The sequence below is a fragment of the Tympanuchus pallidicinctus genome, unplaced genomic scaffold, assembly GCF_026119805.1.
Source record: "Tympanuchus pallidicinctus isolate F22 unplaced genomic scaffold, pur_lepc_1.0 scaffold1, whole genome shotgun sequence".
Lineage (NCBI taxonomy): Eukaryota > Metazoa > Chordata > Aves > Galliformes > Phasianidae > Tympanuchus > Tympanuchus pallidicinctus.
In genome coordinates this window covers 91,535,777-91,560,388 of record NW_026294618.1, presented here as the reverse complement: position 1 = coordinate 91,560,388, position 24,612 = coordinate 91,535,777, and the positions used below count along the sequence as shown (strand labels likewise).

At 40.2% G+C, this 24,612-nt stretch overlaps 2 long non-coding RNA genes across 3 annotated transcripts in view; one reads left to right on the top strand and one right to left on the bottom strand.

Moving 5' to 3' along the window:
- Positions 1-494: 494 nt before the first annotated feature.
- The window catches only part of LOC128075177 (uncharacterized), a 35,879-nt gene continuing 11,761 nt past the window's right edge, over positions 495-24,612 (top strand). Inside the window, exons 1-2 of the long non-coding RNA XR_008203685.1 lie at positions 495-625; positions 23,246-23,304. This is a non-coding gene — a long non-coding RNA (uncharacterized LOC128075177). The remainder of the gene's footprint in view (positions 626-23,245; positions 23,305-24,612) is intronic.
- LOC128075169 (uncharacterized) lies at positions 14,708-24,220 on the bottom strand. Of its 2 annotated transcripts, none has more exons than XR_008203682.1 (3): positions 23,985-24,220; positions 19,893-19,990; positions 14,708-15,175 (listed from the first exon to the last, which is right to left on the bottom strand). It is a non-coding gene; the product is annotated as an uncharacterized LOC128075169 (long non-coding RNA). The 2 variants fall into 2 exon arrangements; XR_008203683.1 differs by lacking the exon at positions 23,985-24,220 and adding an exon at positions 20,139-20,253.

Genomic DNA, 24,612 nt, shown 5'->3' with positions numbered 1-24,612 from the left:
TCCATATATGTGTCCTAATGAGAGCTATTAAGGGCATTGGTTTGCATCCAGCTTGCAGGCCAAGACACTTAACATTTTCTTTTAGTTTCTGGCATTAGCTGGGGTGCAGAGACCAAATGGCTGGGACTATCTTGTTCTTTAGTTCAATTAATAGACCTCTGCTGTTTCTCTGGAATAAAAATCTGATAGCACAGGATGAAAAATTACTCCAAAGCTTTCAGTGGGACCAACAAATGAAATCCATCATGGATTTAAATGGGATCATATTATAATCTTCTCCCTTCCTTGGACCAGAGATCTTTTCCTCTGTGATTTTTATGTTATTTTGAATCATGAAGACAAGGACAAATTCAGGGAGTTGCTGAATCCTTTGTCATGAGCCCCTGTTACAGTTTATTGACTCATCTGTCTTAATGTGGAAGAACTAGTTAAGGACTCATGAGGAAAAGTCAACAGTGGGCATGAATTCATAACTCCTCCTTTTCTTCCAGGCAGAATGAAATCCCTGGGCAATGGCTGAAGCAGTTCTGCCCAGAGACACCACTGCAGTTTTGCACTGCAGTAACAGCAAACAGTTGACTTGTGGGAATGGTGCACGTGCTCCATCTCTGCCTGGGAGTTGTTGGTGAGTTACTTGATGATTGCTGTCACTACTGTGTTTTGAGCCCAAGGAGTGCTGATTGTAAAAACATACTTTTTTTCAGGACTGTAGTCAGTTGTTTGGGACCTCTGAAGTTAAGCAGTGCTCTGTAAATGAAATATGTAGAAATAGAAAGAGATGTGAGGGAAATAATCCCAAACAGCAGTGATATATTTCACCTCTTATAAGTTGAGTTCCTCATAGGAGAAGTAAAAATGGCTGCAATGAATAAAGTTTTAGCAAAAAACCTCTTTTGGTCGTAAAACTAGTCACTTGTGTAAAGGAAATGAGCGGTCATGTGTGAGTTAAGGTGAGTTAAGTTACATGAATTAGGTTTTGGCTCTGGACTCTGAGAGTAGATGGTTTATTCAGAGGTTTTGTTCTGAATGGAATGTCTCAAAACTCTAGTTACTTTAACGGGGAGACCCAGGCATTTTAACATGCAGTCAATAAGATGGCTCAGTTAGCATAATGGGGCTGGTTGGGATAAACCATGGCAACCATGGGATAAATCACATGGCTGAATGATGCTGTGAGCTGTGAAAGGAAGTAGTGCTAGGTGAGGGAAATTGGAGAGGAGGAAGCAGGTTAGGGAGCATGTGAGGTTTTCCATTCTTGTAAAGGATGAGTGATGTCCCAGAGACAAAGTAGCTTTGAAAATGGAGACAGCGCTTCAGAGAAGAGAGCAAAAGCAATTAGCCTAAAAATCAGTTTTTAGAAGGCCAGTGGGATAAGAAGTGTAAAGTCACACTGAGTATGCTGAGGTGTTAAGAAACAGCCAGTGCACCAAATCACAATGACCAGTTTTTATTTCCTTTCACATTAGGATACCAGGCCACATAAATAAGGAGGCAAGGTGCATTTTCACAGCAGAAGTTTCTCAAACAATATTCAAGAGTGTGGAAGAGTTTTTTCAATTACATTCTCCTAAATGAGATAAATACACACAAAGTGATGAAAAATGACAATAATTAATAATTAGGAGAATCTTGAAAAGTAGCTTTTTGTGGGCTTCTGCCAAGTGGGGAGGATGCAGCTTGTGGGATTCCCTGGGAGCGTGTGGTGTGTCTAGTGCACATCAGTACTCACACAGCACTGCGTTGTACAAGGAACCAGAAAATATGTATATTACATTTGTAGGCTGTGCGCAGCTGGAAAGGCTGCAAGCATTTGAGTGAAGGGGTCAGTATTGAGAAAGATCTTCGTAATTAAAACAATTCACTCAAATTAAGTGGCATTCAATTCTAGAACAGGTACAAAATGCTATGATTCAGTATAAATTATTTGTAAGATTAAATGATGAGGAATGACTGCCTATCTGGCAGTCTCAAGAAAGGATGTGAGGTTACAGTGGATAACAAAGTGAACATATGTCAAGACTGTTATAGCAATGCAAGGAAACATAAACAAGAATCCATTGTGCCCAAGCACTGGAAACAGCCTTTGTACTGTGTTTGGCAATGATCAGGCACCAGCTGGAGCATTTTGTCTGGTTCTTGACCCCATATGGAAACTTGGACTGAATGGATATCAGAGATCTAGAAAACACAGGCAGTGAGGGAAGATTGGAAGAATGGGTTTGTTTAATCTAGAGACAGGATAGCTGTGGACATGTGAGACTTCATGAAGTAAAACACTTGCTTTAAGGAGGGAGATGTGTGCCATGCCTAGTGCGGACAGCACCAGGGATCTGCTAATAGGCTACCAGAGGTAGTAGGCTAATATTCCTTTGGAAGAAATCTGTATTAGATGGTGGGAAAGGCTTTCTAACATCAGGACTGCACAAGCTACTGATAGAGGTTTCTGAGTACAGGCTAAAATATTTCTGAAAAAAAGTCATAGGTACTTTTATTGCTCCTGGAATGACATGGCGAATGATCAAGACTGGCCCTTATGGTCTTTCTAGACTTGGTCCCTATCTATAAAGGAACCACTGATGTCTTTCTGGGCATCATAGGCATGCAAGGATACTCAGGCCTGAATGAAAAGAAAGGCAGCAGAGTTTTGTTTTTGTCAAGAGAGAAGTTTTCCAGGAATTCTAGATCCTGGAAAAAATGGATATTCTGCTTAATATCACAGAAAATCTCAAATAGAGCTAAAGTTGCTGTTATTTTTAATAACACAAAGTGTTCTGTTGTTAAACAATAGATGTCACTTTTATTGTAAATACGTGAATCAAAGTTTGATTATGATGAAATTGTTCCTAATGATCCTTGTAAGATGCTAACAACTGCAAAACACTGACATTGTTCACAGGAGGGCAATGAGAAGGGCTCCTTTGTGCCTCAGGGAGAGGAAAAATAGTACTGAGTATCTCAAGTATTTTCTAATTTGAAGAGTTACAGATTTTGTATTCGGTTCCCAACAAATTGTGTTGTTTGTTAGCACTTCTCTGTCAAGCAGAATACTGTAAGGAAAGCTTTTTTTTACAGTGTTTCAGGAAATTAGCTTCTGGCATGACGTATTGGTACCACTGATGTTATCAGATTGCATCTTACTGCCAGGGTATGAAAGGCAGAGAAGTGATGGGGCAAAAATAAAGACAGAAAAAATATGTTATGAACCCCCAATCTCTCGTTTATAGTTTGGTCTCACTTGTGCCTGTACACAACCCATGATTTCCCATGCTGTTTTCTGAGTCTGTATGACACAAAGTACACAGTGTCAAGAAACAGAGATCTGTCTTAATTATATACTGTGTGCAGGATCTACTGTATTGGAAAAAAGTGAATGAGGAGCAGAGCTGCTTATATTGGTATATGTTTTTATGACTTTGTATTTAATACACAGCCTGTGCTATAAGGTAAGATAAAGGGCTGCTAATTGAGAATGTCTTCAAGTGTGGCTTGGAAATGATAATGAAACTAGACTATTTCAAATGAAATGCAGCAAAAGATTTGGAATTTGAGAGGTGGAAAAAATGTGGTGGATTCTATTCCAAAATGGATTACTTGAATCGAGAAAGTAGTTAGAAGCTGGGACTGGAAATCTGGAGAGCTAGGCTTTGGTCTTGGCTCTGTTGTACAGTGACTGTGTGAACTCTGGCAAATCACTTTGTAACTTGCTCATGCATTTCATCCTTCATTTTGACTTCATGCTCCTGAGAGTAGGGGCTAGGTCCCAGTATGAGGATTTGGGTGTGGAGCACAGTGGGAGCTCTTCTTGTCTGAGTGCAAGAATAGTTTGGAGGATAAATGATGGCAATAAGCATTGTGACATCAAGAAGTCTTCCAGATGAATGTGTTTGAGGCTATCTGGAAAGATAAAATGGAAAATCATTTTCCAGTGAATAAGACTTGTGTTTCTCTGGTGCCATCCGACAATGCTGTAAGAAGTCGGTGCTGCTTGAAAGAAAAGGGGCAAAAGTGAGCATGGAGTGATTGACAGTAAGAACTGGATGGAAAAAGGATGCATCCAGGTCCTATCTGCTCTGAGCAGCTTCCAGCACTGCAGCTCAAAATGATTCCCTTGATCTATTATCCTCTGGTTTCCACACAAATCTGGGTGAATAAACACCACAAAAAGGCGCGGTGTTTTCTGCCTTTGAAGCTGACTGGGGAAGGAGGAATAGTACTGGATTCTTCAGTGTGCAGCCAAAGATTGAATAACTGAGTGGCAAAGCTAAGAGGAGATCTCTTAGCCAAAACCTTCCTATGTGCTTAAGGCAATACAAAAACAATTTAGAAAGACATCAAAGGAATTTGCGTGAAATCTGGAATCACTTAAATGCCGTTGCTTCAAATAGGCCTGAATGGGAATGCAATAAAATTCCCACTCCAGAACACGTGAAAATTTTGGAGGACAGTATTACATTTCCGTCCAAATTCAGATACTTTCTGTTTCCTGGCCCTGTCTTGGATTCTGAATGTGAAGAACCATCACATGCATTCATTTCAATGTAAAAGGCATGACTAAGGGCCCAGGTTCTAACTATACATCTGTAGAATGTTTCACGGTAGTAAATTATTTTTGAAAATCCCATCTGAAAATGTTTTCTTTATTCTCCTTGAAATACAGGCAGATAGAAGAATAAAGTGAACTGGTACGCTGAAAATCATCCAAATACTGAAGAGGGGATGGTGTGAGTGTTTCATATCCTAACAGACAGAAGGATGGAAAGCTTCTTTCCTGAAACTTGTGTCTAGAAAATATCCTTAAGATGCTTACTGTACGCTTGGTGATTAGTGTGCTACACTGACTCACCACAATAACAGCACACACAGATCCCTTCTTCTGCGGAACCGTTGCTTCTCTGACTTGTTTGCTTTACAGACATTTAGGTCTCTTCCACTCCTTGTTTAAGATGACCTGTACACAATATCCCAGCTTGCATCGAATTAAATAATCAGTCCAACACCAAGCTCTTTCAGCACCAGAGCCCAAAGACAGAGATGGGAGAGAGTCATCCTGACAGCGGTTTTAACTGCAGGAGTCAGGGGCAGTCTTGTGTCCTCTGCCCAGCAAGATGCTTTCAACAGCAGCTCTTAATTAGATACATCAGGTATGAAAGTAGATGTAGAATAGAAATTAGTCACTTCTCTGCCCAAAAATCATCTGTACCCTCACTCAAATAGTTCTTGTTATTTTAGATTTGAGCATAGCTAGAAGTTGTCACATAAGAGTTACCAAGAAAAGGCATTGGATAGACCAGATATTGTTTAGGTGTGTGCCAAATCCAATCCAACACAGGAAAGTAATAATTGTTAACATGCATATTTTTTAGTGTCCTGTGTTTGTTTGGAGCCTTTGTTAGGACTTGGTATTACCCAGTCTAATTTCCAGATAAAGTTAATGAGGTTATTAAAATGAGAGCCTGAAGGATTAACTAATGTAAAAGGGGCTCTGCTTGCTCTTTTCCCATTTAAAGAGAAAAGCTCTTCACAAAATGTGTGAATGTATTTTTAACATGCTCAGCCTCTAACACTGTTTTAAATGGTGTTGACTTGTTGATCCTACATTAATGAAGAATTATAATAGCTTCCTCTTGAATGGATAATTGAAATTAAAAAGGGGACTGCAGTGGTGCATTTTATTTCTCAGGATGTAACAGATTGCTATTTCACAGAGAAACTAGTGAAGGCACTCTTTTTTAAAGCAGTAACTAAAATGTCCAGAAAAAAATCGATATCCTTTGTTTTCTACCTTCTACCGATTTCTGTTCTGATTGTGGGGCCAAGCACTAAATGATGCTGTCATCACAACCTCCTTCTTTTGCTGTCATTTAGGCCAGCACATTGGAGTCCTTCACCTTCAAGAACATCCACCTTGTCCATGCTTGTGTTTTGCAGGGTGATTGGTGAGGTTTGTCTAGATTTAAGAGTAGAAATTGAGCTATTTAAAATTCCAGGCTGTTGATATGTGGTTACATTTATTTGACTGATTCTGTAATTAAATGGGTTTACATGATTTACTGACAAATTACTTCAGGAAGTGTCAAAGAGATGGCTAGTTAAAGCTGAATTATATCACGCAATTAGTGCTATATTATGAGCTCTCCCGTGAAATCTAGCCACAGATTAAGATTTAAAAAGTGAAGCTGACAACAGTTGGGTTCTGGTAGCAATTTTAACTGCTGAACAGTTTTTTCCTTTTAAAAATCTGATGTTATTAGGGCATCTGGCTAAGAATTTGAGATTCTGAAGTTGGGTAAACATTCCTGAAAATGCAGTCAAAATTTCAGAAAGTTACGTAAGGTTAACTTCCTTTCTAAAAAAGAGTGGAGCTTGAGATTGAAGGAGGCTCAGGAGAATAGGTAAAACAAGGACAGAAACTGTCATGTAAGTCAAGAGTGATCCTTGCTTTTATGGGGCTCTGTTTTTTGAACCTAGTTCTCCAAAAATGGAACTGTAATGAATAACAATGCATGTAGGTTTTAATTGCGTTTTCTAAGTGTTTAGTGGTGAAATGTGTACAGATCTAATCAACTGGAGCTGGGTTTGAAATGACCAGTCCAGTGAACTCGAATTTCAGTTTTATCATTTACTTGGCAAGTTGTTTCAGAGCATATCTTTATTTTTCCTCCTTGTCCCCAGAGAAATGTCTGTTGGTGTCCATGCGTTCTTTCTTCCACGAATGTACTTTGAAATGTGTGACTTTGTTGTTGTTGTTGGGTTTTGTTTGTTTGTTTTTTACTATGGACACCTTTTTTGATCTCTTGACAAGATCAATTTCATTGGTAAATCGGGCTGTGGAAGGTCACAATACAGAGAAATTTGTCAATAGAAAACACATCAGCAATAATATTAAGACACTAGAAAGTACTGCTGTTTACTATACTGATCACCAGATAACTTTCAATTTCTAGATTTGAACAACATAGGTGTATTACAGCAGCACCTGCCTCAGAATTTTTTTTTCCAACATGTGAACTAGAAACACAGTTTCATCGGTCTGAAAACTGAAGTACTTTTATTATCAACAGCTTATGTTTCATTATTACAGTTATACTTTGACCTAATTTGCTACCTTATTGGAACAGCCAAAGGGCTAGTGAAAGGCAAGAGCACAGTTTAATCTGAAAATATAGCTTAAGACACTTTTAATTTTATAAACCGATCTCTAGAAAATCAGCCTGGGCACTGATGTACTGCGGTGTGCCAGAAAAGCTCCATTTGGAGTTGGCAGTGACTTGAGTGGAATTCTATGGCACTTTCAGTTCTTTCCACAGTTTGTCCAGCTGTATATCTCAGGTCTGCCTCTGATTACTCCTGATCAGACAGGTATCCTAAATTTTCAAATGCCTGCTGCTTACTAGTCCACAGTTACAGCTGGGAAAATGTTTTGCTCGTTTTTCGTTATCAGCTTTAGGCATCTCAGTTCAGTGAGCCACCTATAGTATGGACCAAGATTCAAAACATCTCCTCCTCCCATGGTTATCCAAGTTGGTTTTCTGTTTTAATTAAATATTTCATTTATAACATTGAATAATAATGATATCAAAAGAAAATATGTTCCCTGGGGGTTCTTTCTGCCACTGCAAAATGCATTTTAAGTCATTGCTAGGAGAGCAGTGCCAGGATGATGTACGGAACTAATAGATCAGTGTGATAAGGTGGAGCTGGAAAAGAGAGGGCTGAGTTTTTAAGAACACCTGTCTTACTATATTCTGATTTTTAAGTTAATTTCTCTGTGAAAACCTGGCAGAGATGGCCGGATTTGTACTGGGAAGTTAGGAGAACAAGATATTTCAAGTGAATATGTTGACTACCCTGATATGTTATTGTGTAAAATTTTCCACAGCTGCTGACGTGACTTAGGATTGCTGAGCACCATTCTCAGCAATGGTAAAATAATTCAGTCTTCATGGGCTTGCATCAGTGTACATCATTTTAAGCTCGTAATAATTTGAAGTATAAAAATGGTTCATAAGCTACTAAGTACTTATGAAAATTTGATGCTAATTCTCACTAAAAGTTAACAGGATTTAGAATTTCAAGTGGCAAAGTACCTTTTGAGAATTACACCTTATTACCTCATGTTTTCAGGAAGCTATGTCATTCGTCAATCTGGTTTTACACCAGAAGGATCTTAATTCTTTTTTTTCTTGGAGGATTAGTCATATCATACAGTCATCTAGGTTGGGAAGGAGCTTAAAAATCACCAAGTTCAGCCATCAACCTGACCTATTGAGTCCCATCACTAACCCATGTTCACTGATGCCACATCCACGCATCTCTTTAATACCTCTGGTGGTGGGAAGTTTCTCACTTTCCCAGACAGCCTGTTCCGACTCTTGACCACTCTTTATCCCAAGAAATTCTTCCTGATATCCAATCTAATCTTGCCTGGTGCAACTTGAGGCTGTTTCCTTTGAGCCCACCCATTCAGCCAGTTCTTCACCCAGAGATCTGTGTAACTGTCCAAGCCACAAGCAGCCAGTTTTTCCAGGAGGCTACTGTGGGAAATGGTGTCAAATGCTTCACTAAAATCCAGGGAGACAAGGAGACGACATCCACGGCCTTTCCCTCACCTACTAAGTGGGTTATCTTTCGTAGCAGAAGATCAAGTTAGCCAGGCAGGACCTGCCTTTCATAAACCCATGCTGGCTGCTTCTGATCACTTGACTGTCCCGACTGTATGGTGTGATGACATTCAGGATGATCTGCTCCATGATATTCCCTAGCACTGAGGTCAGACTGACAAGTCTGTAATTCCCTGATTCCTTCTTCCTGTCCTTCTTGTAGACTGGAGTCACGTTCACTAACCTCCAGTCAGCTGGAACCTCCCTGGTTCTATTTATAAAAGCATTTCTATTGTCTTTTACTGCACTAGCCAATCTGAGCTCTGATTTTCTGCCTTCCTAGTTCCGTAGCCCTCCTCACTTGTCTGCTCCTTCATCCAGAGTTCATAAACTTTCTTCCTTCCTGAGTTCCTGAAGAAATTCTCTGTTCATCCAGGCTGATCTTTCTTTCCTGTTGGCTTGACTTTTGGTGCATTGAGACAACCTGCTCCTATGTCTTTAGGATTTTATTCTTGAAGAAAGTCCAGCCTTCTCACTCTCCATTACCTTTCAGAACTGCCTCCTGAAGGACATACTAGCTCCCATTTATTGCCAGCTTTTAAGCAAGAGGATGAAATCCAGTCAAAATATGCATTTTGTTTCAGCAAAGTTTAATCAAATAAGAAACCCCAATTTGTCTATGTATTTTCCTGGTTCTCATTTTTTTTTCAGACCAGTGTGCCTCTGTCAGCTATCAAAAAAAAAATCTGGAAACTGCAGCACTTCTTTATCATTCCCTATTGCAATCAACTGCTGTTTATTATGGTTCTGAGGACCAGGCACAGATCACTTCTTTAATGAGAAGTGCAAGTAATGCAAGAAGTGCATCATGCAAATCCAATCTCAAATGTTTTGGCTTTTGTTATGGCTTTTTGAGAACGAAGAGCTTCCTTTGTATTTTCATGTACCGCAGAGTGCATCAAATAATACAGAAAATACAGGAGGAAGTTCTTTAAGTACACACATGCATATGGTTTGAGTAAATGTTACTAATGCTGAATCCATGCTGTGGTGGAAACCCATGAAAAGAAGACTTCTAATACACAAATAATACAAAATACTCCTCTCTTCATTTATAGTGGTAGTAAGCTGTAAGGTAGTTTTCAAATTGAGGACACCATTTTAATGAGCTTTGAACCCAAATCCTGGGATCCTTCCTCACTGGAAGCAATAACAGTTTTGGAACGTGAACATGTCTACTGTAGATAAATGATTAATTTAAGCTCATAAAACAAAGGTTCTCTTACTGTAAGAACTTGTCATGGTTGATTTTTGAAGGTCACTTTCTACTATGGCTGCACTGAAGTCTTCCTTATGAAAGGAAGGATCATAGCTGAACTGATGTGGAAAATAAAAAAGGGCAAAAAGAAGCTGCACTAAGACTTGTTGAGGCTATCAGAAATCCCCTTAGAGAATATGCAAAATGAGCCCTTCTTCCCCATCTTACCTAACTGGTTTATCTCTCTGCATATTTGCACTGTTTTTTTTCTGCTGAGGTCAAAATATTGATGAAAATTAATCTGGAATAACGAGTTAAACTGAGGTAGTTGAGGTATTCCTAAAATGAGTAGGTATACTGTCTTTGCCCATGCATTTCGTTCAGAAAAGTAATCTGAAATGACATTGCTTTGTCCTGCTAAGTTGGGATGGCCTGAACGAATGCACCAGGGCTTTGTTGGTAGCTTCCTGCATATAAGCACAATGTATATATAGAGAGTCCTTCTTCAGGTACTTTGCCCAGGCTTCTGTTTGCATAGTTTGACTGTTTACAGGGGTGCAACCCTAGCTCAAAAGATACGTGAGACAAAAAGGTAGAAGATGCCTGATGGCCTTGGCTGGGTCAGATCCCAGCACATTCCATCAAGAGCTGGGCGAAGAGGCAGGGTAAACGATGTTGGGATTCTCTGATTCTGAATTACATCTCTTGACTGTGATCATACTCGTGCCCCAAAGAGGTTAAAAGCTGATGGGCTATAGCAAAATGATTATTACATATCATTTTAAAACAGCATAAATAATGTGTTTTCCTTGTAGTTGTCATCTGATCTGACAACTCGCTTAAGGTCAGGTGACAATCTTGCATTTGTTAGCAGTCATTTCCCATGTGAAAGTCCAGAGCTGGTACGTAATCTAAACCCCATATTTAACAGTTAGCTCACTGCTAAAAGCATTACTCCTCTGATAGTTTGCAGCATGTGATGGCTTCACGACGTAGTGGCTCTATTTACAGTGTGTTGCTCTGTGTTACATGCTGCTAGCCATCTGCAAAGTGCACTGTTGCTTGTTATCATCTGCTTATGGGCATTAAAAAGACTAATGGGCCAGATTCTCCTTTGCAGAAAAGCCTCTTTATGCCACTCAGACCAGCTTAAAATGGACTTTAACTGGAAGTAATATAATATAGTCTTATTTATGGTCCATCTGTACTTCCTGTATTATGTGAGGGACTTCAACATAAATGAAGATGAGGTCATTGGGAATCTGGTCCTGTTTAGCTGCTAGGTGGACAAAGGAACTCTAAAGAATATTAAAAGTAAATCACTCAGCTTTCCAGTACTGTGAATATCAGTCCTTAAATTCAGTCTGTCCACAATCCATCTTGCCTGCCTTGTATAGAGCACAGAAGGAACAGATGCTTCTGGTGTGGAGCAGAACCCAGGCCTGTTACCAGAATCAAGCAGAAAAAGTTAATGCCATTCATAGAGTGTATGAGCAGAAAGCTGTGGGTTGTGTTGTTGTTGTGTTTATTTGGCAGAGAGCAGGCTATTTTCTGCCCTGAATTCTCCTAAGAGGTAAATCCCATCAGAGGGCCTGCTAGAACCATTTAAGGACAGACCTGTGGAAAGCTGTGGAGTAATTAATTTGATGTGGTCTATCTCTTGTTGGCTCACAGGCACTGTGGCCTCCAGTGTCTCTGGACCAAAGAACAGTCTATATGCATGCTTGCTATGGGACTGTCAGGCTTGGGATCAACAAGGGGAGAGGGTAGGATCTGTCAGAGATTTGAGAAGGAATAATGCCAAGAAACCAGGCGTTGGAAGGAAAATTGCCTGTCTGCTATGGCTGCTTTTGTAAAAGCAGGCCCATTTTTGCAAAAGGTTCTGAGTCTAGTAATTTGCTGAAACCTGATGAAACAAGATGTTTCTCAAATTGTCCCATTGGTGCTGCTCTTGGTGCTCATTTCCTGGCCTTTATCACTTGTGAGAGTGCTGCTTCTCCTTGCCTGTGTCTCTTGCTTCTGGCTTCTATGTGCACTAAGAGGAAATGCTTCAGCAGATAACTATTTTTTCTGTCAACTGCTTCTTTATCTATTTTATTACGTTGTCTCTATACTGCCAAATTCTAGCATGCACTGTTCACTACTCTATCATATCCCTCAGCTGCAGGGAACTAAATCCACGTTGTACTCAGACAGGAGAGTTGTAAAAGAAATGCATCAGCACAACATCAGCTTGTCTGGAAATTGTCACATACCTTGGTGACTGTGACTCTTGGGGGAAGATAGTAATATTAGTGGTGTAAAGACATTTATAGTCAACCATGCGCTCATACAGAGTCCTCCTGTGATGCTGCTGACAGGTAATAGCATGCAGTGCTTCAACACAAGAGGACAGTTGGAGGCTTGGGAGTTTTAATGCCAGCAGAAGGAGAGTGCAGAGAAAAAGGTTCCATCAGACCTCTTTTTTGTTGTTTTTTGTTTTGTGTGTTTAGACTTCAGTTAGAAATGTCACCTAAAGCTGCTTATTCACACCACTCCTTCATCCTCAAAAATTTTAGCTTTGCCAGGGATGGAGAACTGAGGCCTTGTGGAATTTTTCCTCCTTGCACTCAGAATTCTCTAATCAGTATGTTTATTAGTACTCAGTACTGAAGAGAGGTGGGAGAACATCTGTCTGGAAACCTTTCTTTTTGAAAGAAAAACGTTCTTCTGCAATGTTGACCGGGTGAACTCTTTAAATAGAGTAGCACACAATACAGTCTTTTTGCAACACTTATTTGGGGATACCTGTAACTCGGCAACATTGAAGATGTAAATCGAATGTTTGCAATGACTGGGAAAGGTATTTCCCAAGGGAAAGGGAAATATAATAAGGGAATTATTTGTGAATAATAATTATTCACAAATAAAATAATAAGGGAAAGAGTTGAGAGCAAACCTGAAAATGTCACTATGCCACTCTATAGATCTATCATCCATCACTCTTTCATTATTATCCCTCTCATTTCAAAGGATATATTAAAGCTGAAAAAGGTTCAGAGAAGGGCCGTAAGCCTGAAAGTGTTACCATAGATATGGAATGGCCTCTGTGTGAGGAATGATTCAGAAGGTTGTGTGTTTTCAGCCTGGAGAGGAGGAGAGGTGGGTACATAATGTACATATCTATAGTGCATCTAGGCAGTCTGCCTGTTCCCTCCTGGCTGCTTGTGAAGCTGGAGTCTGGCAGTCCAGGATGAAGTAAATGATTTGACTGATTTCATTCTTCTCTGGACCTGAGACGCCACAGAAAACCCTGAAGTCCAGCCTAGGTGCCATAGCAGAGTCACAGAATTGTTTGAGTTGGTAAGGTAGTCTAGCCTCACCCCCTTGCCATCTCCACCTGGACACTGAGCCATTGACCACAACTCATTAAGGGTGACTTTCCAGACAGTTCATTACCCACCATGTTGAATTGTGGTTTGTATTTCTGCAGAACTCCTGCAGAAGTGCGCAGCCTCATACCGTTACAACTTGTTCTTTGCATACACGAACATGAATATGAATTACACAGATGTCTAGAAGCAACATTACCATTTGTTTTTTTCCCCTTGCTGTTTTTTTTCTTGTTTTGAATTGTGCGGATAATTCCCTACAAGAAATTACACCTATGTGTGGCTAGTGTAAACAAAACAGAGGGTCAGTGAGCTGGAACATAAGGTCAGTGGAGTTATCTTATGGATATTATTGCCTCTGGTGCATAAGGGAGATGAGATGATGCTGTAATCTGCAGAGAACTCGTCATTGCATTCTATTGCCATTACTTCATAGCAAAGATTTCTGTTTTTTTTTTTTTCTCTCTCTTTTTATTATCATCTGCATTTTTCAACTTATTACTTGTGATATTCGAATCTCCAAAGGTTCGTGACTGTTTTTGTAACATGTCTTGCCTCTCAAAGTGCTGTTAGCAGCTGCTCTTGAGTTCAGGTTTTGTAGGCTGTCATTTCTGAAATGGTGTTAATCTACAAAAGCTATGACATCCCTTGTCTCTGCAGCCTGCTCAGTTTATTAAACACTATTCTTCCCACAGGGACTATATGTAGATGTTACCCAAAAAACTATCTCATGCTGTAGCAAATGCCATTCCTTTCCTCTGCGATCCTGTTGCAGGGTACCGGTCTTACATTTATTCAGGTAAGCGTTACATGGCTGAGAAATACCTCTCCAAATACATCAGTTTGATAGGTACCTCTTTATTCTGCAGTAGGTGAGTGCAAATGGCCTTGTGAAAATGAATCACGCAGGGAATGAAGCAAGTTTTGTGTGAAGAGCTGTGCAGCTTGTGCAACTCGGGTAAATCCAGTTCTCAGTCTTGGGAGAGTTGTGACTGAGACAGTGTCACCATTAGGATCTGTCACAAGGGTCAGTGCTATGGTTGGGTCTCTTTCTAACCTACCACAGCCAAGTAACTGGAAAACTCTCTGAGAGCAAAGGAATACAGTGTGACTGTAGACCTGACCCAAGGGTGTCCAGGCTCAGCACTGCCCAGTTGATCTCTCCTGGTATTGCCACAGAGGACGACTGAAGAAACAGCAGCTTTTGCAATATTCATTGTCAAAGCGTCCAACTCTGAGCCTCAAATCTAGAGCCTACAATCTTCCAGGCCAGAGCAAAGTCTCTTCTCTCGCTGAGGCATGTGGCTGCCACCAGTAACAGCACGGCTCAGTGGCACCACACGCCTGCCTCTGGACAGCTGCCTGTTCCATCCTGAGTGTCTCTTATTTTACTTTTGATAGAGCATCAGCATCTGCGCTGCTCCCTGTCTGGAATAAATAGATCTTGCCCTGATTAACAAATACCCAGCAAAGCCAGCCAAACATCTAGGGGAAAAATCTATTTTCCTTTCCACTTCCCTCCTTGCATCACTGCTGCATAACAGCTTTTCTCAGCTGCGTACTGTTCTTCCCTTTCCCCACGAGTATGTAACAGCTCTCCTCAGACAGCTGCAAGCTGCTCTCTTCTCATCCCATGAATAAAACATCACGGCCTTACGTCAAGATTAAACTTGCTTGGCTGTGCTTTCTGAACCTTCTGCTTGTTTATTTATTTATTTACAGAGCACAGCACTAATATAATTTAAACACTATACTGAAGACTGATGTTACACAGTTAAAGATTATTTTTTTTTCCACCTTATTGACTGTCTTAAGAGTACTGCTGGGAAATATTATAGCATGTAGTTTATTATTCATGATAATGCTGATGTAGAAGTTTCCTGACTCATCCTTCAACGTTTCTCCGATAATGAAGGAATTTCTTGTCTGTAGCCAGTGTGATATGCCTGAAAGAAATATTGTTGCAATTTGTTAGATTCTACAAATGTTTTATTGTAAATCAGTTACTTTTTAGTCAACAGTAGAACGGGAATTTAATGGGTAAGATGACCAGATGAACTTCTGTGACCACCTAGTTTTGTATCCACAGAAGATCACTTAAAGTATTTCCCTTCAGGAATTCGTTTATGTCTCAATTTAAAGCTCTTTGTCCTAGATGTGACAAATGTTTCTCACTGGGTTTCCCAGAATATGTCTGTTCTTGTCACCAAAAGGAAACTAGCTCACAACTGAAAGCAAGATGGTGAACCTGGTAGATGGATGAGAAAAGTTTTGGGAACAAAATGTGGTTAATATAAGGTCAGGGGTCACCTGTAGCTCCTGAGTGAAGGAAGCAGATATGGCATGGCATTTGGCTATGGCTATGGCATTTTGGCTATGGCATTTTGATTTCTGGATGAGAAATTCACATTTTAATATAAATGCTTTATTTTTCTCCCTCCAAACTCTATCACCAGCTCCATTTGATTTCTCTTTGTATGTGTCTTAAGTCATTACAGAATGCAAGGCTCCTGATCTCCATGAAAACATCCTGTTGACTACAAAGATACTAGTGTTTCATTCTGTCGTATCTCTGTATTCTACACAAGTAATCACATGCTTTGGTCATCTGTTGCTTGTGATTTGCTGGTCCCTGCATCTTTTCCTTATTCTTTGCTATTCTCTCCCATCTGATCAGGATTGAGAGTAGGCTTATAATTCTAATGGGACAATATATCCTGTGTCTTTTCAGGGACTTTCAAGTCCAGCTTTGACCCAGATAGTATAAAGTTTAGATAGGAGATCCACTTTTAAAATGACCTTCATTTGTTAAAGGTCCCAGTTACCCATCTTCCGATATGCAGGGAGGACATATTGGACAGAGACATTTATAGGACTGAAGAAAATATGGCAGTGCTGTCCAAGTTTGGGTCTAGCCAGTTATGGTAAATCTAGTCTTCCAAAATGTGCTCAGAGATGTATATATCTATATGTGTGTAGACATATATGGCAAAAGGCAGGTTTGGGCCCTAAGTGTGTAAAGATCGTTTACCAAAAAGATGATGGTACTTCTTTTAGAAACAGACACTTGATCCAACAGATAAAGCAGGACAGGCAGTGGCCAGGCTGAGCAAAGTCTTGCTTTGCTTCTTAACTTTTTAGCACAATAATTCTATAGGAAGATGGCCAGATTCCTGCAAGAAATTAACAATAGTGGTAACCAAAGCACTGCCCTTTTTGTTGGGTGCAAGCCTTTCTCTTTATTTATGTGTCAAGTTGTATTTTTTATTAAATGATGTTTTTTTTTTTAAGTTGTAGAGATATTGAAACTGAGGTCGAGCAAACAAGAAAAGTGTCATGTTTTATGGGACCAGATCCAATCTGATAAGAAGAATGAAATAAATGGGCATGTGCTAAGCGTTATTGCTACTCGATGCATTATCATTTTGGTTGTGTCAGTGTTTCCATTAGAAATACTCGTCTCAGGGGAATCCAACTGTACATCTCATTTTGGGCTGGAAAATTCCACTTAGAGAATGCTATTAATTATTTAAAACTACACATTCGCTTTTTAGGTCAATATTTTCGAAGTAGTGATTTGCAGTACTCATCCTGAGACAGTTTGGAGAGGGCTGATTTTCAGGTGGTCACTGGAGATAGTCAACTAATCAGAAAAATAACAGTCCTCCCTCTCTGCCCATCCCATTTCCAGGCGTATCTGCTCTAGTTAAATTTCTGAAATATTCATATCTCTGTTCCACTTTTTCTTCCAGCCTTTTCTTTTGATGATGACGAGAAGTTCAAGATAGGTGAGTCAATTTATTTCTCATGAAGGAATAAAAGGCCCAAGAGCAGGCGCTCCCAAGTCACATGCAGATTGATCAAGGCTTGTTTTCTTCTTCCCATGTTTTGTGCACATCCTTACGCTTTCTCAGAAATGGGTGACTGCCCTGAGACAGCACTGCCAGTGCTGAGGCTTTGTTTTTCCTCATCCATTTGTGTTCCAGACCAAGAGGGTAAGCTGAAGCCCAGAGAAATTAGGTGAATTGCATAAGCACTTGTTTCTGGCAGCACAGCAGGTAGCTGTGCAGTTGACAGGCTCTGCTGTACACCAGTGCCTGGTAAAACCATTACAGCTGGTTAGGTTATCATGCGATATGTAACAGGAGAATCATTTTGTTGGCTGTTGGTGAGCAGGAAACCCCCTGGCAGACAGTGGCAATGTGGGATAAACTACAAAGAAGATAGTGTAACTGATTTTATGACATGTGCTACATATTTTTCCCTGAGCAGTGAAGAGAAACCATAACCTCAGACCATCAGAAAACAGCATACGCAGTGGCTCTTTGTATGCATCAGAAGCAGATTAGCAGATGGCAATTTCTGTCCTTAATCTATGAAGCACACTGAAAGTTCAAAAGCCGTGCCTTTACAGAGACATTATTGTGCCTGGTGAAGAGTCTATCTCTTGCCCAAATTAAATAGCATTTGTTTTGATGGTAATAGAAGAAGCGGCTGCCTGTGTTATTCTGAGCAGGCCAATGCACAAGTTCAACACACTGGAATGAAAAAAAGTTCTTCTTTGGGGCATCTGTAAAAACATTTGCATCTTGACAGATCCCTCCATAGCATCTTATTCTGCAGTGAGCTTTGAGACCAGAGTAACAGCACACTTGTTTGTGTTTTCCGTACCGTGAACTTGTTGCCAAAGCAATGGCAGACAGATGTCCTCCCCATCATTGTCTTTTTAATGGCTTTAACGGGCTATTATAAAACTAGTAGTGAGATTTTGTCAGTTCTGATAATAAGAATAACACGTGTTTTCACAGCATGCTTTTCTTGTCGCTGCTGTGTATGCTGGAAATTTATCTATCGTGGTATCCTTTGAGAATTATCTCAAGGAGCATTACTGAAAATAAAAGATGATGAGGATAATGTATGATGTTTTCCTTGGGCAGTAGCTTAGTTAGATGCTATTGGTTCCATATCTAGAGGTTCCCTGTATTTTTCTACCAGAGCAGAAGTTTCATGGCCACTACAGAGCTTTGTCTTAAGCAGCACATCAGTAAAGTGCAATATATGCCTTTGGGATGGTATGAGGGAAGAGGTTTAAAGTTCCAAACAGAGAGGATAGTCTCTGGATATTCCACTGTGTGCTGGAGACAGGATGAAGCCCCAAGAAGTCCTGAGATGAAGATCATCCCCTTTTTCTCTTCTTACCAACAAGTCTCAGCCACAAAAATGGTGAAGAGCGCAGTGTGAAATGCTCTTGATTTTATATCGTTAGTGAATAAGCCAGAAGTATTGATAGAGTTTATTGTCTCAAACCAATAAAACCAACCCTTGGAGTACAGTCACAAAGCTAACAATATAAACTCTTCATGAGCCTTATCAGCTGATTTCACTTTCGAATTAGTCTTAGTAATTTCTTGTCTTGACTTGCAGTTCCATACAGTGCACTGCTTTAGTTATTCTTGAACACAGTAGTCTGTATTTAGAAGCTAGCTTTCTGATTTTCCTCTGAAATAGGAACTGGCTTTGGAATTAGAATGGTAATCTCTGACATTTTGCTTCAAGGTCATTCCAGGATCAGTTTTTCCAGATGTAACTCAATGCATGTAGAGTTGGAGAGAATTTCTGTCTTTAGTGCCAGAGGTTTAGCTAATCAATGCAGATTTCAAATTGCTTTACTCATGTGAATGTTCATCAGGACTTGATAGCTCGAACTTTCGATGTTTTCTTTTTGGCAAGTTGCATGTTTGTTTTCCTCAGCAAAGCAATAAAAATGGTCAGCTACTTAATGATTTCAGTTCTGATGACATTTTGGGATGTTCCATAACGTGATGTTAGTAGAGAAGATTTTTATGCTGTTCAGAGGAGCAGATGTCTTAGTGGTGCCAGTTCCAGAGTTTGCAACAAGAATGGTTAGCATATGTGTTTTATTGCTTAGATGAATACACTGGTCCTTACTGCACTGCAGCCTACTAGAACCCAGTAGGAACAGTGCCACGTAGCAGAAAGCAAAGGGTAGAAGCAGCACTAAGAGACTCCTGTGAAGAAATGTGGTTTCAAAATAGAAGAGCTCTTTATAGGGTCAGCCAACATGAATTTTTGTGAAAGAATAGTGGAAGGGCTTGAGATTTCAGCGTGTTGTGTTGATGGTCATAAGGAGAGAAAGATACAACCCTAGCAAAGTCTCTCCAGGGAGCAAGGTGGACAGAGTACTGCAAGAAAGTCAAAATCAGCCACATACATACATTACCAAATGCTGATGTGTAAACAAAACTAATCCAGAAGGCAAGTGGGAATGACAGGGTCTTGACCTTGTCATTCATGAATGAAAAGAGCACAAAGGAACAACACAAAGACCTGCACGTCTTGCAGAGGAAAAGTCTTAGGAAAGCCTTCTTTAATGAAGGGAAAAATGCACATTATTTTGACACGATCTTGCCGTATGTTTTTGGTAGATATAATCTGAATATCAAAAGAAGGATGCAAGGAGAAGGGAGATTAGAAAAATGGGCTGGGAATTAAATTTGCTTCTGCCACTGACTTTTTACATGACCGCAAATGGATCGCTTCAGGTGTAATTCCCGTAGAAATAAACAGGAGAATCTAGTACCTCGTTTGACAGAATGGCCGTGAAAATAAAGCATCCACACTGTCTATTTAGTTTATTCATACCTCGGGGCAGACAGGGACCGTCTTGTAGAACACTTCTGTCAAGGGTACTCTCAAGTTTTTATGGCCTCCTGGATGTGGTCTGGAGGCTGGAGAATAGGCTGCAATAAAAACAAACATTCATTAATAATAAAAAGGGGCTCTGCTGCAACCAAAAGACTTCATTAAAGATTAAGCTTATATTAATGGAAGGGGGGTTCTGTGTTATATATGTATTGTCCATTTAGACCCCTCCCCTGAAATACTTACTTATAACTTTTTTTTCCGGAAGATTTGTTATATTTTGTTTTGCTGCCTGGTGATAAAGTCTCAAGGTCACAGAATAGGCACTTTTAGTGTTGCTCTTACAACTGGCATTGTAAAATTTTATTTCTTAGGGAGGTGCTGCTAGTGGAGAGGCTGATAAATTTTAATTTCTACTTCATATTGGTACATTGGCTGTAACTGTTTAATTGCACCTGCACAACTCTGTTGACAAGCTTGCTAATGGATTAGAGGCAACTGATGTCACGATAGCTGCAGAATGGCATTACAAGTAGAATATACCTTGTCCAGTCCACCGGTAGCACAGGGCAGTTGTCAAAAATTGCAAACAAATCCAGTCAGCTATTTGATCGTGCTTCACTCACATTTCTCGGCTTTCCATGGGTCCATACTAAAAGGATCCACTCCTGGCTTGATCCTTCGGTGTAACTGAGCTGGTGGCTCAGATGGACCTGGGGAGGTGTTTAAAGGTAGAACAGGTAAACCCAGGGAATTCAGGCATGGAGAGCAAGAGGAAGCAATATACTCAAAAGAGAGGAGTGTGGCTGCCGGTGGGAAGGTGGGCAGCTCCAGGGAGGTGAAAATGAGCTGCTGGTTCTGGGCTTTGAGACTAAGAGTGAAGGACTGCCGGGAGCTGTTTTGGCACAGTGGGAGGGGTGTAGATAAAACGTCGGTATTTGGATACACTGTACTAGTGGCAAATATGTCATTTCCCAACAAACTTGAATTCTCTTAGGTTTAGACCATCCGTTTTTAATGGTCAGGAGGCTACCTGAGGAGAATTATGTAACTGACTTGCACCACTTGACAAATTGCGTTGTTTGGGTTTTCTATTAATAAGAGAAAAAAAACTCTTTCAAAACGTAGGTCTCTTAGATGACTTTGGTGCTTAGATAATCATTTCACTTGCTGTTCTACAGCACAGCATTGTAAACATAATTAGTCCTTTGCATTTTTCTCATTTAATTCACTCCTCACTGCATGCATCTTATCGTGCATAAGAAGGAAGTTGAAGCATTAATTAATTTGAGCCATTTCAGAGAGCTAAAGGAACGAATTTAATCGTCTTATCATTTTGAATTCAGAGGCCAAGCACAAAGTGCTGCCTGCATGTGCGAGCATTCTCAGGCAAAATTCTTCACCTCAGATGAACTTGCAGATGTGTCATTTCCTGACTGGCATCTGCCATGTGATACCTACGTTTCCCACCTGTTGTTGTTGAAGACTTCATCACATATCCCACACCGTGGATGAATTTGTGCCTATTTCTCTGGATTCTATTTACGCTTTCTTAGCACAAATTTGAATTCACATCTGGTACATCGGTTTTAAAAACAGCATCCACCAGATGCCACATACAAATCTGTATGATCAATGAACATACGATGTTATAATTAAGAAATATACATTAAGGGCTAAACAGGTTACCACGCTAAAGAAGCCCCTGTCCTGGGCTTGCTGAGAAGACTCCAGGAGAAGCAATCTCCAAAAGAGATCCTTCCCCAGTGGTAGTCAGCTCCAATTCCCTCGTGTAACCTTTCTTCCTATTTTCATACTGTCAAAAAGAAGGGAAAGGTAAAAGGCTCTGAGTGCTTTTCCCATGTTGGTATTAATTCAGTTGTCCACTTCTGTTTTTATCTGTGGCCAGTCTCTCATATCTGTTACATCTAGCTTGACAAGTGTTGACGTTGTTCTCTCATGCTCTTGAGTGCCGTGGGAATGGATTTATGTAAGTCTCTCTCTCTTGATGCCTGTCTTTTTTATGGCTTGAAAAATGGGACAGCTTCAAAGTTAAGGTATCCGCAGTAATACTGTTTTAAGTTGTCATTTTTAAAAATGCTCCTGAATAAACTGCAGGTGAGAGTTTTGTAGAGAAAGTGGTTGTCAAGCTATCTCACTGGTCAGTTTTAAATAATTTTATTATTGCTGAAATCCATGAGCCTTCAGTAAAGCAAAAGCAACAGCGATTGTATTGCTACTGAACTGGCTTTGTCTTGAGCATGTTTTGCATAATGCTTCTCTACTCCTTTTCAAATCTGGTATCTAAACACAGTCAGTGGGGTGATTTCTGATTCCTTCTGCGCTCAGAGAAATGAGTAGAGACGAATTTCTTGTGCCTTGTGCTCTGTGCTCTGCTGCCTGTGAGGTTGTTCTTTGGAAATGTCTGAACCCATGATATGTGTTCAGGTGCTCTCTAAGGAATTTACAGGGCTGCTGTGATTTTTCACCTATTCTGATAATTCTCACGGCTTGTAGCAAAACTGTTCACCGAAAGACTGTCTAGAAAGACTTTCCTCCTGATTGGAGGAAAAAAACAGGGCTTGGGTATAACCATGGACCTGGCACTCATTGAATATGAGCTTGGCTCCTTCCAGTTGCTCTTGTTCTTAGTGTGCTTGTGTATAAGTGACTGCTTTGTCTTAACACAACTGCCATTCCACAATATTTTTTTTATTCTCCAGGTTAGATCTCCCTGCCAAAATGAAATGCAGTGTCCTTCTGAGGTGGTTCTAACACAACAAATGAGCCACCAAGTATCACAGGATGACCTCACTTGATTCACATACTGTACTCTCATTAATACAGCTCTTGTATATGCTGTTCATTGTTGCTGAAGGTGGATATCTAGAGACCTTTCCTACTTGCATTACTCCTTCTTTGCCTCTGCAATAAAATAAAATGCAATTACTTTAGCAGTCTCTGTATCCTGTAGAAATCATTACAAGTAAACGAAATAGTTTCTGTCTTTCCTCTCTGTAAAACAGATCTGAAACAATTTTTCTAAGGGGAAATTACTGTTGTTTTTTCTCAGAGCTTGTGATGCCCAAATCAAAACACCAGATCTGTGAATCCTTATATTTGGGTTCCAGACCTGGTCTGTAATTTAAAGGATGGAACTGATACCTCTGCTGCTAGCAGGAGATAGCAGCAAGTGCCTGATCCGGAAGGTGAATATTGCTGGATTCTAGGAAAGTCTGCATATGGGCATAGGGTTGAATTTTGCAGTCAAAGTCTTCTTTCTTTTTTTTACTGAGCTTACTAATTAAACTGGTGATCAATGTCTCAAACGTTTATCATTTGCTTTTTTACAGGCCTTCACCTGGAACTGCTAATGTGCAGTGAAGAGCATGGCTGTGCATTTGGGAGACCAGTAAGTTTTCCAGTTTTATATTTCAAAACTTGCCTGCCCTTCTCCTCTACCAGCAAAGCTCCTGTGTCAGCCTTTCAAATGAGGTTGAAAGTCAGGGAGATCATTGTGGATGTGAATGACTGGTCTGGATTCTCACACAGCTATGCAAGATTTAGAGTGCAGTTGAATTTGTTTGTCAAGGACTTATTTTACTTCCCTTAATTTTCTGGCATCTCTTTTCCTTCTCAATCAGAACTGTAGTTTTCAACAGCTACCAAGCTAATAAGATGCTTGGTCAGAAACACCAAAATAGATAGGGCTTGAGAGGCTGACGTAGGAGCCATGTAAATGGTCATTAAGTGAATTGGCCAAAGTAACCTTACACTGCAAGAGGAGCAAGCCCTGCTTCTGACTTATGATCTGAACCACTGGTGTAAATGCTGTGCCCACACTGCAGCACATGGCCAGGTGTCTCCACTGGTGGAGTCAGTCTGTTCTGAAAACCCCAGGCTGCCCTGGGGCCCGTGGCTTAAGAATGAAAAGTCAAGTAGCAGCACCTGCAGCTGATGTTTTGAAGTCTCATGCTTTTTTATCAGATTATTGAAGAAGGGCTTGCATTCTAACAGCTTACTGGCAGTGAAAGAAATATCATTTCTGAGAAAAGATCATCAGCTTAATTCATATGAACTTTGTCGTCTTACCTTTTTTCTTTAATTGCGTAGCTCTATGTTCCATCACTTACTCTTCTTTAACTGGTAAGTAAGGACGAAGATGCTTCTAAGTGGTTGGTCATTTCAGTGATTATACTGAACATCCAAACACTTCTGGATGTGCTGCCTTTATCCTGGGCTGAAAGGGAAAGCCCCTAGGCAAAAGGGTACTTGATGAACCTGGTGGATCCTTGCTACTACCATACTGCAGAAGGACAGAGCTAGAAACACACTCAGCATCCAGTGTTGAGGAAGAGCTTTCTTCCCTTCCCTATGCTAATCTTAGCTGCTGATGGTGTTTGGCCCTCTTAAAGTTAATCATCAGTTTATGATGTCTAATTGTTATGCTGCAGAAAACAGCAAAATGATGGGCAAGTGCTATAAAAAGTCACCAAATGAAACTATAAAAAAAAAAAAAAACTAACATTAAATTTTCATGGTTTACTTCTGAGATGAAATGACCTTTACAAAACTATTTCCTAACAATGAGCTCTTGATTTGCCTACTGCAGTTAACACTGAAGCCATCTGAGAAGCTTGGAGCATGACTTGTAGCACTTGGTCTTTTTAATGGGATTGGATTTTCCTTTCTCAAAGTTACAAGGGTAGAAAAAGTTTGC